This window comes from Rhipicephalus sanguineus, unplaced genomic scaffold (genome assembly GCF_013339695.2).
Source record: "Rhipicephalus sanguineus isolate Rsan-2018 unplaced genomic scaffold, BIME_Rsan_1.4 Seq836, whole genome shotgun sequence".
NCBI classification, from domain to species: Eukaryota; Metazoa; Arthropoda; class Arachnida; order Ixodida; family Ixodidae; genus Rhipicephalus; species Rhipicephalus sanguineus.
This window is the reverse complement of record NW_023616099.1, coordinates 21,797-38,268: the sequence shown is the minus strand read 5'-3', so window position 1 is coordinate 38,268 and position 16,472 is coordinate 21,797. Positions and strand designations below refer to the sequence as shown.

General features: G+C 47.8%; 1 long non-coding RNA gene across 1 annotated transcript; it reads left to right on the top strand.

Annotated features, from left to right (window-relative positions):
• The first annotated feature begins 9,796 nt into the window (after nt 1–9,796).
• LOC119378428 (uncharacterized) lies at nt 9,797–15,089 on the top strand. The gene is made up of 2 exons (XR_005181000.2): nt 9,797–9,903; nt 14,794–15,089. It is a non-coding gene; the product is annotated as an uncharacterized LOC119378428 (long non-coding RNA).
• Nucleotides 15,090–16,472: the final 1,383 nt, after the last annotated feature.

Here is a 16,472-nt window from a genome sequence, read left to right as displayed (position 1 = left end):
AGTCTTTAGGAAGAACCTTCTAGATGTTAGGCAGCATGTTACCCTGGGTAATAGGTTGCTATGCTTGAGAGAATACCTTCAAAGTAGTCCAGGACTGTAATCTTCAGTTGCACCCGTTTTGTGTCTCCTTGCAAGTCTTTTTTGTGTTGGTGCTCTTCAGATGAGTTGCATTTGCCTTGCGTAAACGCAGAGAGTCTTTTTCTAGGCTTCGTCGAACAAGGCAATCCCCAGCAATATAGCCCAAACTTGCAGCAATGGACTCGTTGGTTGCCCTTCTTCCTTGGTTGTAGATGGCAACAGCCTCAGCGGCAGCTCGCTTCACACTTTCCAGCGAAGCGTCCCCATTCTTTGAAGTTTGGGTCCAGATGACCGAATGAAGACTCTCACTCGCGTTCTGGGTCTTCCCTTCACAGCACCGTGCCAGCAGGCTCTCATCACTGAGCCTCGCAAAGACTGGCTCCAGAGCAGCCCCAACACAAGCCGGCAGGGCATTCTTGTGTGAAGGTGGACTCTCCCCATTGGCCAAGGCTCTATTGTACTTGCACCAAGAGCTAGCACCCTCGGGGCACTTTGAGTGCTTTGGTGCATCATCTGTCGATGTCATGTGCAGCAGTGTAGCTTCGACTGCCCTCTTCATAGCTGGCACGTCATTGATATTGCTCCTCAGGGCATATCCGTAGTAATTCGCGATCTTCTTGATCTTCTCTTGTGTGAGCTTTCCTCTACCCCCAAGAGACTCACCCTGAGCCTTCTTTTTGTCCACAAGGTTCCGTAAAGCTGCACCCATTCGCTTGTGGACATGGTTGATGCAGTCCTTTTTGTCTATTTGGATAAAGCCGTACACCTCGGCTTCGGACAAGGCATGAAAAGTGCGGCTGTCTCCATCAGAGAGCACAGTCGTGTAGCGCAGACCATGCTTGGCCAGGACCTCTGAAACATGGTCAGCGCAGCCTCTACTTCCATGCGGCCAGAGTTGCATTCGATGTTTCGTTGGCACTCGTGGGTTGCCAGCCAGTCGGTGTACCCTTCGTCTTGCGGCTGTGGTCCCAGGGCACAGCCGAGACAAAAGTTTGAGTAAACAACATGGTCAATTACAAGGCCAGTGTAGAGCTCAATGATGCAGCCCACACCTATGTGTGAGCTCCGACCTCGCGTCATCCATGAGCCGTCGAACACAACATCGATGTTCCCTATGGGGTTCAGGAAGTCTGTATACAGCTCTTTTATTACTGCCACACTAGCAGCTTCACTTTCAGTCGCTGTGTTTTCGCAGGCTTTCACTAAACTTTTTAGGTGTCCCTGAAACGTCTTGTGGTGCAAGCCTCGGTGCGAAAGGTTCATACACGCACAAAAGTCCGAAAGGGCAGTAACACCTTTGCCTATCATCTGTATCCCCTTCATGGCCCTCATGTTGACTTCGAAGGGAGTGATGGTGGCAGTTCCGCTCACTCTCGGAGAAGAAAATTGCTTCTTCTCGAAATCACAACTGCTGCAAGAAAAAATAAGCTTTACCGCAAGGCCGTACTCCTTGTCCGTTGCCTTCCTCACGCTGAGACTTTTTGCGTCGCATTTGTCGCACTTCGCTTGTGCAAAAAAGTTATTCAAAACTTTCATATCGACGAGCAAAAAATCGGTCCCGGCGTCACCGGTCTGGCACTCCGCGCTTACTCCAAGAAGGTCGAACTTGCGCTGGGTAGCCGACTTTCCAGACAGAACGGTCTTCGTTTGCGCCGATCTCTCAACTCGCTGCGCCTGCTCCGCCGTTGAGTAGTACGCGGCATCAACCCGAAGTGTTTCGCTAGTCGAACTTGGTCCCACGGTGTCGTCAGTTGAAGTTCCCGGCAGGTCCAAAGGGTCCGGCCGCGACTCCAACTCCGCTGCCGACGGTGCACTTGTAGCCGGCGCCTTCTTGTTCCAAGCCCGTTTTTTACGGCTTCCAAAAGCTCGTTGCGTCGATGGTTTCAGACGAGAGTCTCCAGGCATCTCGATCGCGTGGAAAAACTACCGGCACAAAGTAGAGACACGGTCCGTCGAGAAACACGCACGATCGCAAAAGCAGGCGCACACAAACGGACAGCCACGGCGGAGAACCAAACACAAAGAAAAAAAAAATGACGTGTCGGTCGCGCCAGCCAATGGGAGACTCGGAAAGGCGCGCTTGAAAAGCGCGCCGCGTGAGAGCCAATCAGTGGCCTGGAAACGACCTTCAGAAAACCCGCGACGGCGGCCGTTCTGCTTGAGCGACGCCATTTTGAGATGGCGCAAAATGTGCACAAAGAAAACAGCTTCAAATCTAGCCCAAGATGGCGGCGCTCGGCCCGCTGCAACGCTCATGGCGCGCGCGAGAAGTTCGAACAAATTTCGTCCTTTTGGGGACATTTTAGTGCTGCCGGGGTGCTTTGAAAGCCGATTTTATCGCGTTTCCCGACCGAATTTAGCGTTAGCAATTTGAGAGTAGGTGCTCAGAAGTACAAACGCCTCGAAAATAAGCTTTGCGAAAAATCGATTTTTTGACCATTTTTGACCGTTCCAAGACCCGCGTCTCCCCTTAAGTGATTTTCTGAATTAACGAGAGTCGAATTAACGGGCTTTTACTGTATTAGATGCTGCTTCACAGTTTCTTCTGTATAAGGGAAGCTTACGGTGATGTGCTTGCACACGTTGTCAAGGCAAATTAAACGCTGAACACGTCCGACTACTAATTCGGTGAATATCTGTATGACCTGGTAAGGAGTAGCAGTCTCCTTTTGTATTTCTTGTATGACTAGGAGTGGTAGTTGTTGCTGTTGGCTCAACGTTGCATCGTCTTTCCGCTTCTGTTTTTTAACCTTGGTGGTGTAAAAAGTCAATGAACCGAAATAAAGTTAACAATATCATTATTAGCTACGAGCAATGTATTTAGTGAAGTAGGCGTGTTTCATTTGTTTAGTTGAATGAGTGCTGAAATGCAGTGCTATGCTGCCCACAGCCTTGCACGAACGCAGCACAAACACTGCGTGGCTATGCTTGACACACGACTGCCATGCTGCCAGTCGGCGACCACCGCACATGGCCATAACATTAGCAACCATGACTAAGCCTTCAGGTGAAGGCAACGGTGCCTTTGTTTGGATTTTGATTACAAAGCTCCCATTATGGACCCACTCCCCCATTTTGATACGCTCTAATAAAAAGGAATGCACACCTTGAATTCCTTTAAAGGGACAGGAAACAACCCCTAGGTCCAAAAATTTTAATGAAGAGAAATATTATGCATACGTTTGTTATGTGAACCTGCTGCCACGATAATTTTGCGAGTACGTGCTATGATAAGGAAGGTACAGGGGTTAGAACATCCCTTTCAGCTGGTTTCAAATTTTCGCAAAGCCTCGCCACCCTTCTCCGCCACAGGGAGGGGAAGGCGTAGCCTGTTGTCGTGACTCCGCCCACTTCGGTAACATGACACGACGTCAGCAATTGACGTCATCGGCGAGCTCGATCAGTCCCAATGCACTTGCTGCAGGTCCTGGTTGTTTATTGTTTACATTGTTGCACATGCTCCATAACTGGACCGGCAGTTTTCGGCTCTTCGGTACTTTGAAACCTTTGTGACAGCTCACAATGCAGCAGGAATGTGAGCTTGCTTTCCAAGACGCCGAAGGGGCTCGAGAGCAAAGCGTGGAGAACCCCGCTTGCTGCACATGCAACGGGAAAACCAAGCAAGCGCGACCCGTCCGAGCTACCGGAGATTTCCCCTCTCTCCGCTCGATTTTCAGCCGACAACTGAACAACACTTCACCTCATGTCGAAGGTGAAGTGCGTGCAGGTGCTATGCAGTGCGTGGAATATACGCGCGACAACCCGACAACTGCATGTCCGAAACCGCATCACCGCAGGGCCAAGAAACAAGGCGCAGTTTCGTAGCGGTGGGTGGGAACGGGAACTGATGTTAACTTGACAACAGTTTGTTGAGACCTGGTTTAGACCAATCGACGAGCTCAGTGGTACGTCATGTTGCCCATGGGCAATTTTGCGTCACTGCGCGTACGAGGGGGATGTGTGTGCAACCTTTATGTAACAAAGTGGCAGCGGGAGACACCCTTGATATACTAACAAATTTTCGCCGCCGACAACCTAGGGATTTTACCCTGAATTTTGTCATTTTGGCATGAGTAGGAGCCGCATGCATCCTTTGCGGTTGCCCTGCCGATGACGAAACGTGAAGCAGCGGCGGCATGCATGGCTCGCTTGAAGCACTGCCGACTGTGAGGCGAGGGCGAGCGGTCGCGTGTGTATGCTGGTTTGCACGAAGGCACGAAGGCAGGCAGGCAGGCTTGAGACAGCGTTCTTGCCACCGTGGGCGTACCCTTCCCCCCTCCCTTCAAACCTCATCCAGCCGCTCGTGGGTGCCGCCACGCTAAACGTGCCAGCTTTCTTTAAAAGAAGAAATAAAAAACTGGCTTTTGCATTGCCTGTGCCACTTTTTAGTTGTTGCAGAAATGTCTGAACTGCACTTCGTTAATAGGACACCAGGTGACCCCACTAAAAAAAAAAAAAATCCTTGCTCCGTGTCATTACGCTTTGAGTTCGTGCCGTATATGTGGGGCCACACCGCATATAAAGAGCGCCTTTACGACTATTCCGTGGCATCCATGTTGTTCGCTCTTCGTTTTCGACGCTGTGCGTGTGTGAGTAGTTTCACTGCGCGCATGGAGGAGTCCCTGACGACGTGCAGCGTTTTGATTTTTTTTTAATGCGGAGAGCTGTGTCATCCCTACCGAGGAGATGTCAGATTGGGTGCTGGTGGAAACTGTCCGAGACCATGGTGACGACGGATCTTCAGAGGTCAACTGGTCACGCACTTTGCCGTCTTGCACTGCGCCGCATGTTCGCTAACCGTGGCCTCCGTGATTAGCTCCGGCAATGCACCGTCACGTTGCCGGAGCTAATCGCGGAGGCCACGGCTAGACAATGACGGAGTAGCATTGTATTGATGTCCTACGAGTGTTCAGTATTGCCATCCCTCACAAACAAGCAATAGAACAAAATAACGCAGCTTTTTGCCGCTACATAAATGTTTTTAGTGAACTCTGCCTTTATTTCTCCTTTTGTTTAATTTGTGCGTTTCTTTTCTGAATTTTTTCACTGAAACTGCATATAACGATAACCTGTTTGTAACAATTTTTTTTCTGGAGTTGGTCATTTCGTTATATCCAGGTTTAACTGTAGTACGCTGTGCCCAACTGATGTTCGATATCGTGGTCAACATATCTATCTACCTTCATTGCAATTCTAACCAAGGGAGCAGCACGGTTGCATTCCTGCCAAGTCTCCCAATTAGCCCGGGAGACTTGATTTGTTGCATGTCCTGCTGATTGTATCAGATAAGTCTCCCACTAAGCTACCTCATCTCGATATTAAAAAAAAAAACAGAAAACAACTAGACCGATTAAAATGATGCAGCACGGCTGTGTTGTTATGGCCATCACTAGCTAGGTAGCTAGCCAACGTCAGTCAGCTGCAGTGATGTCGTGAGTGTGTAGTAGGTGACATGCTGCACACAGTTTGCTCGGGATGATCGGTGCCACGTTGCAGCAGGTGCCAGGTTTCAGAGCAGTGGCATCCAGGGTGTCTACCGACCGGGAAAACCGGGAATTCTCAGGGATATTGGGTAGTCTGGAAATTCTCAGGGAAATTGTGCTCCCATCAGGGAAAATCCACAGTAACTTTATTGAAGGGCAACGAAAGTCGCGGTACCGCTGGCTCGATATTTTGTGAACGCATTTTTTCAAATCGAACAGTCGCTGCGGGGAAGGGGCGCGCATCGATGCTCTCATCGCCTTCGGAGCGGTGCAGTGGGAGAGAATCCGGCTAATGCGTGGCATGCGAGAACCACGGCACATCGCGCAATGTTGTCAGGGTGTTCTGCAACTACGCGGTGTAGTTCTGTATTAGTCGCGCGTGGTATTCGTTAGTGCCTGATATGGTGTTTTTGTTATCGCCGCGTGTCAAGTAACAAGCATGATTAGTTGTAGAAGCTATAGCAATAGATGTAACGAGCTTGAGTTATCTTGCAAGCGATCGCGATCGTTCAGGATGCGGATGTCATCGACAAGGCTGGTAACTGGCAAGCAATCCTGATCGGCGAGAAAAAAGACGACGACACTTGTTGGCGGTTATCGGAGAGCTCACTCGCTCTGATCCCAAGCTTTAAAGATGCTATTTAAGACTCTGTGAAGAACAGAATAAATTTCCAGGCGAGAGCGAGCGTAACTAACAGGCCCATTCACAGCAAGTGAAAGCTTTTTCTTTTTTTTCCGGTGAGGGCACTGCTGAAACAAGTTTTAGGCAGTCGATCGATATTTTGGGGGGCTGCAGCGCGCAACTACCAGCCACACCACGTGGATATCTTGCTACAAAGCCAAATTACAAAACTTGTCAGAGTCATGGCATAGCGGTGACCGAAATTCGCGACACTGGCACGGGTCCAACAGCCGTAATTCAGGCTGTTGCCGTGCTTTCATGCGATCTTAGCACGCAGCTATTTTGCTTTCTTTTTTGCGATAGCAATTCTACAGATACTCCAGGCGAATTTTTTGCTTTTGCCATGATCTTCCTTATCAAGTCCAAATCGCGATTACATCACCCCGCACATCGTATGCTCCATGTGCGAGTGAAAGTGCGCGAGTGCTGCCGACAAACGGGGCTTAAGCAGAGATGAAACGAGCCGACCGTCTCCTTCGCGTGATGGACACATGGAGGTAGGAGCTGGAGGGTTGGGGAGGGGGGAGGGGGGGGCTGCGTGAGTCCGACAGGAAGTGCGTACTTTGTACCAGCTGGTTTGGTCGCGTGTGCTGCGGTATCTTTAGAGGGGATCAGCAGACGGCTCATACCTTTGTAGGTGTTGTGCTCTAATTGCAAAACTTCCGTTGAAGCCATAGCAGTGGCGGATCCAGAGGGAGGGGGGGGGGCGGTAGCGGCGATCCCCCCCCCCTCCCCAAAGCCAGCCCCCGTCCCCTCCCTTCAGTGCCTGTCGTCCACCTCTTTTGTCAGCTGCCTGTTCAGTTTGCCCCCTTTGTCAGGTTGCTTTGCCTACCACTGCCCAACAGGGGTAAAGAGAATCAATTTTCCCTGCTCTCCACCTTTTTGCTCATCTTTCTACCCTTTCCTGCTTCCCTATGCACATTTCCAACAAAGGCTTCTTAGGCGCCGCCATAATATGCGCTGTTGTAAATATGCGTGATCGACCAAAATGCACTGTTGAGGCGGTGGCTTCAGCCTTTCTACCCCCCCCCCCCCCCAAAAAAAAAAAGAGCACCTGGATCCGCCCCTGAGCCATAGATAGGGCACTACTCTTAGTGCAGCGGCTGAGTTTCCTGAAGGAGCGCTGCTAGCCTATATTCGTATAAAATTCTTCCTTTTTTGCTATCGCATTCACTATTTCGCTCTCGCGGGGAAACTGTGACCCTTTTTCTAACATGCGACGGTTTTCGATGTTGCGCGTTCGTGGAGAGCAAATGGTTCGGCTGGGCAACATGATAGCAAAGGCATCGCACCGCTCTGGGCAATGTGCGAGGATTTGACAACAGCCCGCAGCAGCAGAATAAGCTCAATTCCAGTTTGTTAAACCCGCATTTGTTTCGTGTTGACACGTGACACTCTGGCAAGGCATCTAACTGTGATTGCTGCACCTTAGGCTCCATAAAGTTGATTTTTTTTCACGCAAAAAATAAAAAGTTTTTTCATGTTGCTGTATTAGTCGAGCATTCTTGTGGCATTTTCAGTTTAAGATTGATCTTTCCGTACTATGCCTTGCATGAAAGGTTGAATTTCAGTTTAACGAAGTTTCGATATAACGAAGTAAGTTGCCGCTTTTACCAACTTTGCTATATCGACGTTTAACTGTTTACTGTACTATTCAAATGGGATTAAGTCGTTTTTATTTTTTAACGTGCGTACTAGAGAGTGACAACATCGAGCGACATGGTCTCTACTCATCTTGACATAAAACAAAGTTCTGTTTCACTCAGGGAATTTTAGCAAGAACACTCAGGGAAAACCTGGAAAACTCAGGGAAATTAGAAATGTCAACTCGGTAGACACCCTGGGCATCAGTTTTTTGCTCAGTAGAGATCACTGTACCAATGCACTGTACACACAAGCGCACCGGAGAAAGCTGGATGGGTCGTCCGCTCTGCCACCATGTCAAACTATTTCATGATGCCCTTCGCAGCGTGATATATATCTGAGTTCAATTGTAAGTGCTGTTTCAGTTTAGTGCATGCTGTAGCTTTCTATTTTTTGGCTTCAGACTTTAGGGTGTCGGCCCACAATCAAAGCTAGCCTAGATTTGAATAAAACGCACAGTACTGTCATAGTGGGTTTAGTACAAGACAAGGGACCCACTCAGGCACGTATTTTTTGAAATAGCATGTGCCGCGTGCCACTTAAAGGGGCCCTGCAACACTTTTTTATCATGGTCAGGAATTGCTGCCGATCGGTAGTCGAGGCTCCCGATAACACGTGAGCCAAACATTGTAACGCAGCACGTGGCTTGGGATTTACAATAAATTCTCAAAGTCAGTTAAAAATCACTTCCTCTTCTCTCGACAAAGGATGCTATTTACTCAAGATCACTGCGTCATTGACTCAAGTTCCACGCCATTGCACGATTTGAACATGGCACGCTCGGTAGTTACTGCGGCTGCCGCAAGAAGCCAGCACTTGCCCACACGCACGATCGCACTAGAAGTATGTTGCACGTGTGAAGGAAAAAAAAGAAAAAGTGCTCAAGGTCACGAGGCGCTTGTGACATACCTTCTTCCCCCATGTCACCTCCTCCTGCTTAGCTTCCAGCGATTTCATGGGGACGAGAGAAGAGAGAAAACAATTACAGTGTGCGACAAATCTTTGTAACTCTGCTCGTACTGGACAGATCCAAAACTTTTTGCGGCAGTCGATTGGTGAGGTGATAAGCTCTTTTAGTGAAGCCATTCCATAGCTACTTGGAAACGTGTTGCAGGGCCCCTTTAACATGAACATAGGAGGAAACGAAACACTAAGTAAACAACCATTGATTGAGGGAGTTACTTTGATGTTTCCAAAGAGAGATGCATCTATATTTTTTATTTATTGAACTCGAAACAATCAGTATAAGATATGCAGAGGACACTTTCGTGATCATGAAATTAGCCACTAGCTGTGTCCGTCCCTTCAACTAGACTGTTTGCCACAAAGAGAGCAAGCGATTTCGTTCGGCACTCAAGCCACTTCCTGAAAGTAACATTGTATTTAGCCGTGCCATAGTATTTGGGTGGCTGTTCTGGCGAAAAAGGTTGTGTTGTTGGGTGCCATCGAGTCACTGATGATTTATGCTGATGTAAAATGGTAACCTAGTGTTTTGGATATGTCATCTAAAGCAGCCTGTAGAGATAAAGCACAATCATTTTTATGCTCTGTTATCCCTGTAATGCTGCTTTAAAGTTGTTTTTCACTGCCTGTGCTGCAGGGCGTTCTGAAATGATCACCAGAATAGGCCACAAGTTAGTAGCTGTTGTCCCAGGAATTGCCGATTGGTATCACTGAAGCGCAGTGGCCATATTTCCTTCAAGGGACCACTCGTACTTTCACTTGTGAAGTGTAGGGTTGCTGTAGAGACGAGTGAACGCAGCTTCGTGTTTTGCACTGTTACTGTCGTAGAACAAAAGCTTATCGACTTTTTTGTGCATACGTGAGGTAGTGGGAACAAAAGCGCTGACGTGTTTCCTCAAGCAGTTAGCCTAAATGTCTGCTTCAACTTGGTTGTGTGTTTCAGGAAGTGGCACTGGCGTAATTTTACACTATACACTTCTTCTCGCACGAGAAGGTAAAGGTGGCTTTGGCCTGTGGCGAGAGTCCACGTGACGCAAATTCTGGATGTGGCAGGTAATACTGCACTACGCTGCCAAAAAGCTTCATTATTAAAGTTGTAGCTATGCTTTGAGCAGCTTTAATAATAAACACTGTCACTAAGTTTACTTGCAGCATGCTTATGCCGATTTCTCACGTGATATTTTGAGAATGCCATGAGGTGCTTTCAAGTAAAATTTGTCTCACTTCACTTTTCTCTCTCTTGCTATATATATTTGAACAATACTTTTTGTCATATACTCTTTCTATTCTATATGCAGCTGGCTGGCTTTTAAGGCTCATTTTTGCATGTGTTGTTCAAACTACACTGCCTGCAATGTTGTGGGGAGCGTTGACTATGTGCAACTATACAGAGCTCTGCATACTTATTTTCAGTCTTCAAGCAGATTTTGATCTTGCCAATGCTCTGCTCTGGCTCAATCCTCGCCGACAATTAGCATTTTATTCTTACTATATACTCACATTACACTAAGCACAGCACATTCCTAGTTTTTAAGGAAAGAATATTGCATTTACATTTGAGTATGGAAAAAGCTGTCGGCTACAAATACGATGCTTGAACACTTTTTTGTCGCTACTTGCTAACAGCTACGTAAAGCAGCCACTTGGGGAAGGTTGCCGCATAGGTAAAGTGATTGACTTGAAAACACCGTTTCATCTGATTATGGCAAATGGAAGATATGTAGTAGTACTTGGATTTCCTTTTAGAACGCTACTCTTTTGCGCCCGGTCGTGGGCTTCACGTCATATGTTGTAACTGAGCGAATGATTGGCACAGGGAAGGATAAAAGACAGTGAGAGCAGCTTGCGGAACACGAGAGTACTAAAGTGCACACCTGCTATGGCTTCCACCTCAAGCAAATGATTGACACAGTGGAGCATGGAAAAGAGCCAACGCAGAGCACAGCTCGTGGAACGCAGGGTGTGGGTAGTTCTAGGTCACTCTTGCACGGGAGCTCGCTCTGCTATGGCTTCCGGGTAAATGATGTTTCCAGCCCTCCCCATGCATTAAAATGCGTCTTCCTTGCACTTTCACCCATTAGTCCTTCATAAGCTCGCTGAGCAAAACATTGCGCATTTGCACAGTTTGAATGCAACCAGTGGAAGTGCTTAACCTGCTGCTGCTGCTAAACAAACTGCCCAAGCAGAGACTCAGCACTGACAGTGCCAGAATCCTGCAGCGCTCTAGTTTCATGTTAGATATTATCGTAATCGTCAGTGATTTTCTTTTCATGTAACAGTACAAGTGATATCAGTTGAGATCAATAGAAAAAGCAGAGCATCCTGCAACTTCTAATCAACTGTTTTGGCCATGCAACAGCCCTCCCTCAGTGGGATTGAGTTTAGCAATGGCTGGGTGCAGCAACAAATCTGTGTATGCACTTTTGCAGCACATTTTTTTCATAGACGAAATTTCTTAAGAACTGGGCAACTGACCCGAAGGTCGTGGTATCGAATCCCGGCCATGGCGGTCGCATTTCGATGGAGGCAAAATGCTAGAAGCTCGTGTGCATATATTTAGGGGCACGTTAAAGAACCCCAGATGGTTTGAAATTTCCGGAGCCCTCCACTATGGCATCCGTCAAAATCATATCATGGTTTTGGGACATAAAACCGCAGCTATTATTATTAATAACTGGGCAGGTGTTTGTGCCATGTGTTGCATTGAAAGATAGTGGCCGTAAAGTACTATACTCGGGGACAACTTTCTGTGGCAATGTAGGGAAAGCTACAGAGCCACAATGCACGTATCCTACCGCTAATGAATGTAGTCCCACAATTGCGTCTGTATTTTCTGCGTGAGATATATAAAATACTCCTTCATTTTGTACATGTAGCTTTTTGAGACGGAACGCAGCGCACACAAGCGAGATATTTGTATTTCTTTTACTTTATACGTTGTCACTTCGCGCTTTTGCGTGCGTGAAAAAGTCGCGCCTTTTACCCGTACCTTAGACGCTAAGCAGCGTTTGCGTCGAAATGCATCGCTAGCCATCACTTTCCACAGCGTTACGAGACGCATGCCAAACCGGACTACTTCGCATACCAGTACATGTGCAGACGCTCCGCCCCCGTAGCTTTCACGGACCAGTACGTCAGTCTGTACTTGTGTAGAGGGGAGTGGACATGCTGAATGTTCCGTACGGACCAGTACATCAGTCTGTACTTGTGTAGAGTGGACATGCCGAATGTTCCTTGCGGACCAGTACACCAGTCTGTACTTGTGTAGAGGAGTGGACATGCTGAATGTTCCCTACGGACCAGCATATCAGTCAGTACTTGTGTAGAGGGTGAACATACTGCCGCCGGAAGTTCTCGATCACTTCGACGGTAGACAAGCTCAAAGTAACAGATGACTGCGTTCACTTTGCTCTCGTCAACTACACGTACCTTTGCTTCGAGTGAAACTTCAACTGCTTTTTGCCGCCAGCCGGTGATGAACCATTCAAGACTCCCCTCCTAAAACGTCCCGCCTCGTTCAGAGGGGCATAGCCATGATTCCGGTTTTAGTGACATCCGAATGGGTTGGGAAATTACATGCCACTAATTTAAGAAAAAAAAGTCTTTCAAATGCTCTTTCCTAGCGCCAGTTGTCTCGCTCAGCGGCACAGTGCGCGAAAATCCCAGTTTGTGACACTTTCTTACGCATTTAACACGCTATTTTTCTCTTACAAATTCGGCAAAATGACTGCAATCTTAATCCAGCCCATGTAGTGTCTTATATGCCGAAAATAATATTGTCATGCGAAATGACAGCGAATAATGCAGCGACCAAACCAGCAAAGATATGTGTCTTTTGGGTAAACTTGTGCCGCCGCGAACGAAACACTCAAACAATTGCAGCGTGCACAGATGTTGGTCTAAATCTGATCGGCAGTTCTAAAATGTCAGTTCTTTGTGCACGAGTCACGGTACGTTCCGGGATCATCTTCGCGGATGCTGCAGATTGTGTCCCGCCGTTCGCGTCACATATCCAACGTGATTAGAATACTCGAAGACATTTCATATGTTTCCGATCCGTCTGTGCTTCGCGATTCGTCTGTGCGTGCAATAACTGTCTAGCCGGTGAAATGCCTCTCGCACTGGAAAAGAAACAAGACCACGTGGCAATATATGCAGTAGTTAATGGCACTGAAAATTTATTATGAGCCTCATTCGTGGTTTCCATTTGTTGAAGATGAGCCACATAACCATGAAAGGCCGGAATTTAAGCTTCGGACTCGGAGCTTTTGCTACTGAGTAACAGAAGCAGTACCGAACTCGGATGACAGCTGCGTGCTGTGCCGATTCGTCGTCCACCATTACCACGAGAACTCACGGCTATCACGTGCCCATCAAGCGAGTAAACGACTAAATGGCAGAGCTCCAATCACTCCGCCGATTTTCACGGAGTACCTTTTCCTGCTCCAGGGAGTGACTGCTGCTCTGAATGCACTGTCTCCCACATAGGAACATGCGGCTCACGTCCTGACTTTGTCTTTGGAAACGAACGTCACTTTTTGCCGTCAACTATACTCTTATGTCATTAAATCAACACGTAACTAACATCAAATAGACGCTGTGAAATTTCATTGTCACGAATGTTCACCGCCTACTTTTACGGTTCTTTTTTCCTGTGTATTGTTTGCTGAGCCTTATTTAGGTTAAAGGTACACTAAAGTGAAATGTTAAAATCAGTTTGCTCCGATAAGTCATTTGATAACTTAGTCGTCGTGAACTCAACGAGCATAGCTTCATTATTAATAAATAGAATGGAAGTCAAAGTTTCACAGTTTTGCGTCGAAACCCCAACGCGGCATGTCAGCGTGACGTCACAAATTGCGAAGTTTAGTGTGTGTGTTTCGACTCAAAAACGCGCGACGTTGATTCTCTGGTTACATTGCAACACTGTGTATATATATTGTTCTGATGAGATTTATATAGTCTCTAGCAGCAGGCGCCGTGATGATCTATCACGTCATGGCAAGTTGCATGGTGCTTTTATTTCCAAGGTGATGTTGACGCCCGTCTTTCTATTCGTGCCTTCTCCACCTAAGCAGTCTTCGTTTTGCGGCAAAAAGTGGTTGTTTTGGTATCGCGGAATGGTAATTTCTTGTACAACCGAAATCATTTTAGAGCGCAGCGCTTAGGCGCCCGCTCCTGCGTTCAGCGGCGTCGTCGTCGTCGTCGTAACCGGCAGAGCGAACGAGGACGAAAGAGAGCGAACGTGGATTGCAGCGGGAGATGAAAGACGGCGATAGTGAGGGGAGCGCGAAGAGGGAACGACAGTGGCGAGACGTCAGGTTCCGCGGCGCCACAGTAGTGCGCACCCCCGTGCGGTCGGCGATGACGTCATCGGCGTTATGCGGCGACGGCGTCCACCGATACCATATATGGAAATAAAGCGCTGCATGAACGGAGGTTTAACAAAACTTGAAATTCGGCGAGATGGTGCATAGCTGAAGGGAAACTTTGTGCGCAAAAACCAGACACTTCTGGCTTTTGCGCAGCTGCTCTCCCGTCTATCTCGTCTTGTGAAGTGTCTGGTTTTTGCGCACAAAGTTTCCCTTCAGCATGAACGGAGGCCTCTCTGCGGCGGCTGTTCGGCTGTTGTGGAACGCGCCCACGCGCTGCCTTGCGTGGTCTCCCGGTCGCGAAACTGTCCGCGCCAGTCACGCTACTCACGGCTTGATATGCAACTGTGCATCCATACATGTCTCTCTCAAATTGTTTGCCTCAACTTATCGCAAAACCGAAACACCTAAACAGCTGCTCTCAGAATTCGCATTAGGCAGTATCGTAATCGTCGGTTAATTTTGTCTTTAGCGTCTCTTTATGGCGGATGTCTTGTGGTCTACCAATACTTTTGCTTCCTAATGTCCACTTGAAAGTCATTTTTTGCTTGCTTCCTTCTCAAATTTGCAGCCACCGACGCAAGGTGACGCGCAACGTGAGCATCCTTTCACTGCAAAAGGAACGCCAGCATCGCGGCTGACCGCGCCCTTCAGCAGGAGCAGCTGCCATTTGTTGGAGCCACTGGTCCAGCCTGGCTCGTCCCCAACGTCACGCGTTGTACAGGCTCGTTGCTCTGGCGCTGGGGAGGAGGAGAAGCCTCCGCGTTGTGTTTTAACCACTCCCATGGGAGTCCTTCCTTCCTGCTGTATTTATGCGTTCCGCCAGCCCGGCCCTTTGAAATAAAACACAGTATTTGAGTTCCTTGAGATGACATTCTGATGTTTTGTTATTATTATTAGCTGATGAGGCTTAGCGCCATCTGTGTGAGGAGGGAACAGTTCCTGCGGAACAAAAAATAAAGAGAATGTGACGCAATATCCGGTAAAAAAGTCACGTCGTTTTGTTCGCATTAGCGCGAAATTTGACCACAAGATAGTTTTCTTAGACTCCTGATGGCTTAGGACTCGCGCTACGGCAAGGCGGTAAGTCCTTCGCGAGGGCGCCTGAAGCTAACGCAAGCTACTCGCGACTAAACAGCGGTGTTTAAGTGTACCGCTGTTTAATTCGCCTTGGTTTTACCTGGAAACCTTACTGGAGCTTTTATTCTGCGTTTGTGTCATCTTCATCAGCGAGATTGAGGTAAGCAGCAGCGTACTACTCATGCGCAGGGGCCTTAAAGAGCGCATTGCTTGTGTACTTCGGTTCTAACTAGAAGAAATGACGCCTGGACACGCCAAAATGGTATTTCAGTTTTATTCAGTGGTCACAATAACGCAATTTTATCACGCCCTACACAATGAGCAGCAAGTTTCGTAACAAGTACAAAAAGTGCGTACACTACGTGCACTATGTTTAGCCTTATGTTCCAATAAATTAACCTTACATGTATGACAGGCATGCGAATTGTAGCGCGAAAGACAACTTAATGATCTGCTCACCGATAATAGGAAGTTAGTAAGCACTGCGTGTTCACGAAGGAAACCGGGCAGCAAGAATACTGATCCATGAAAATCAAGCAAGCACATTACTCCGAATCGTTACCCTAGTGTCTTAACTAGAAGAGATGGGTCGCCAGGCGTACGCGTGTTGCTATTGCATCCTTGAACACCACATCGTTTCCGCGACTACCGAGGAAAGCGTTCGGCGTTAAATGTTGGCCGCGTCGTCCCGTTGTCCGTTGAACACCGTTATCAGCACGTTCGCCAACGACGAAACGCACTTCGCAACTCCACGCACAGCAAAAATCAAATTCTCACCACAATAATTCAGAGAACGCATGCAAGTGCGAAACACCAGAACACGTGAGGGGGCGTATCGTCGCAGACAAACTTTACGAGCGCGCCTTTCCATGCACCACAAGGGCTACACTGAATAACAGTGACGTGCGCCTCGCTTCATGGAACGCTAAGAAAAAGGCTTTTCGTAATAATTAAACACTGTCATAAATTCTTGGCACATTTTACCTACATAATATTGTTCGGGCAATAAATGTCATTTGTAAACTATAAAGATTGCTTCACTCTTGAATGAAACTTGTTTTTCCGCATTTATAGTGTTTGTTCCTCCCAAACATAGCCGCGCTTCATCTCAGCACTCATAACTCCCCTTGCTGGTGTCGTTGGCAATATGTTCTGAACCGCCTTCTGCCC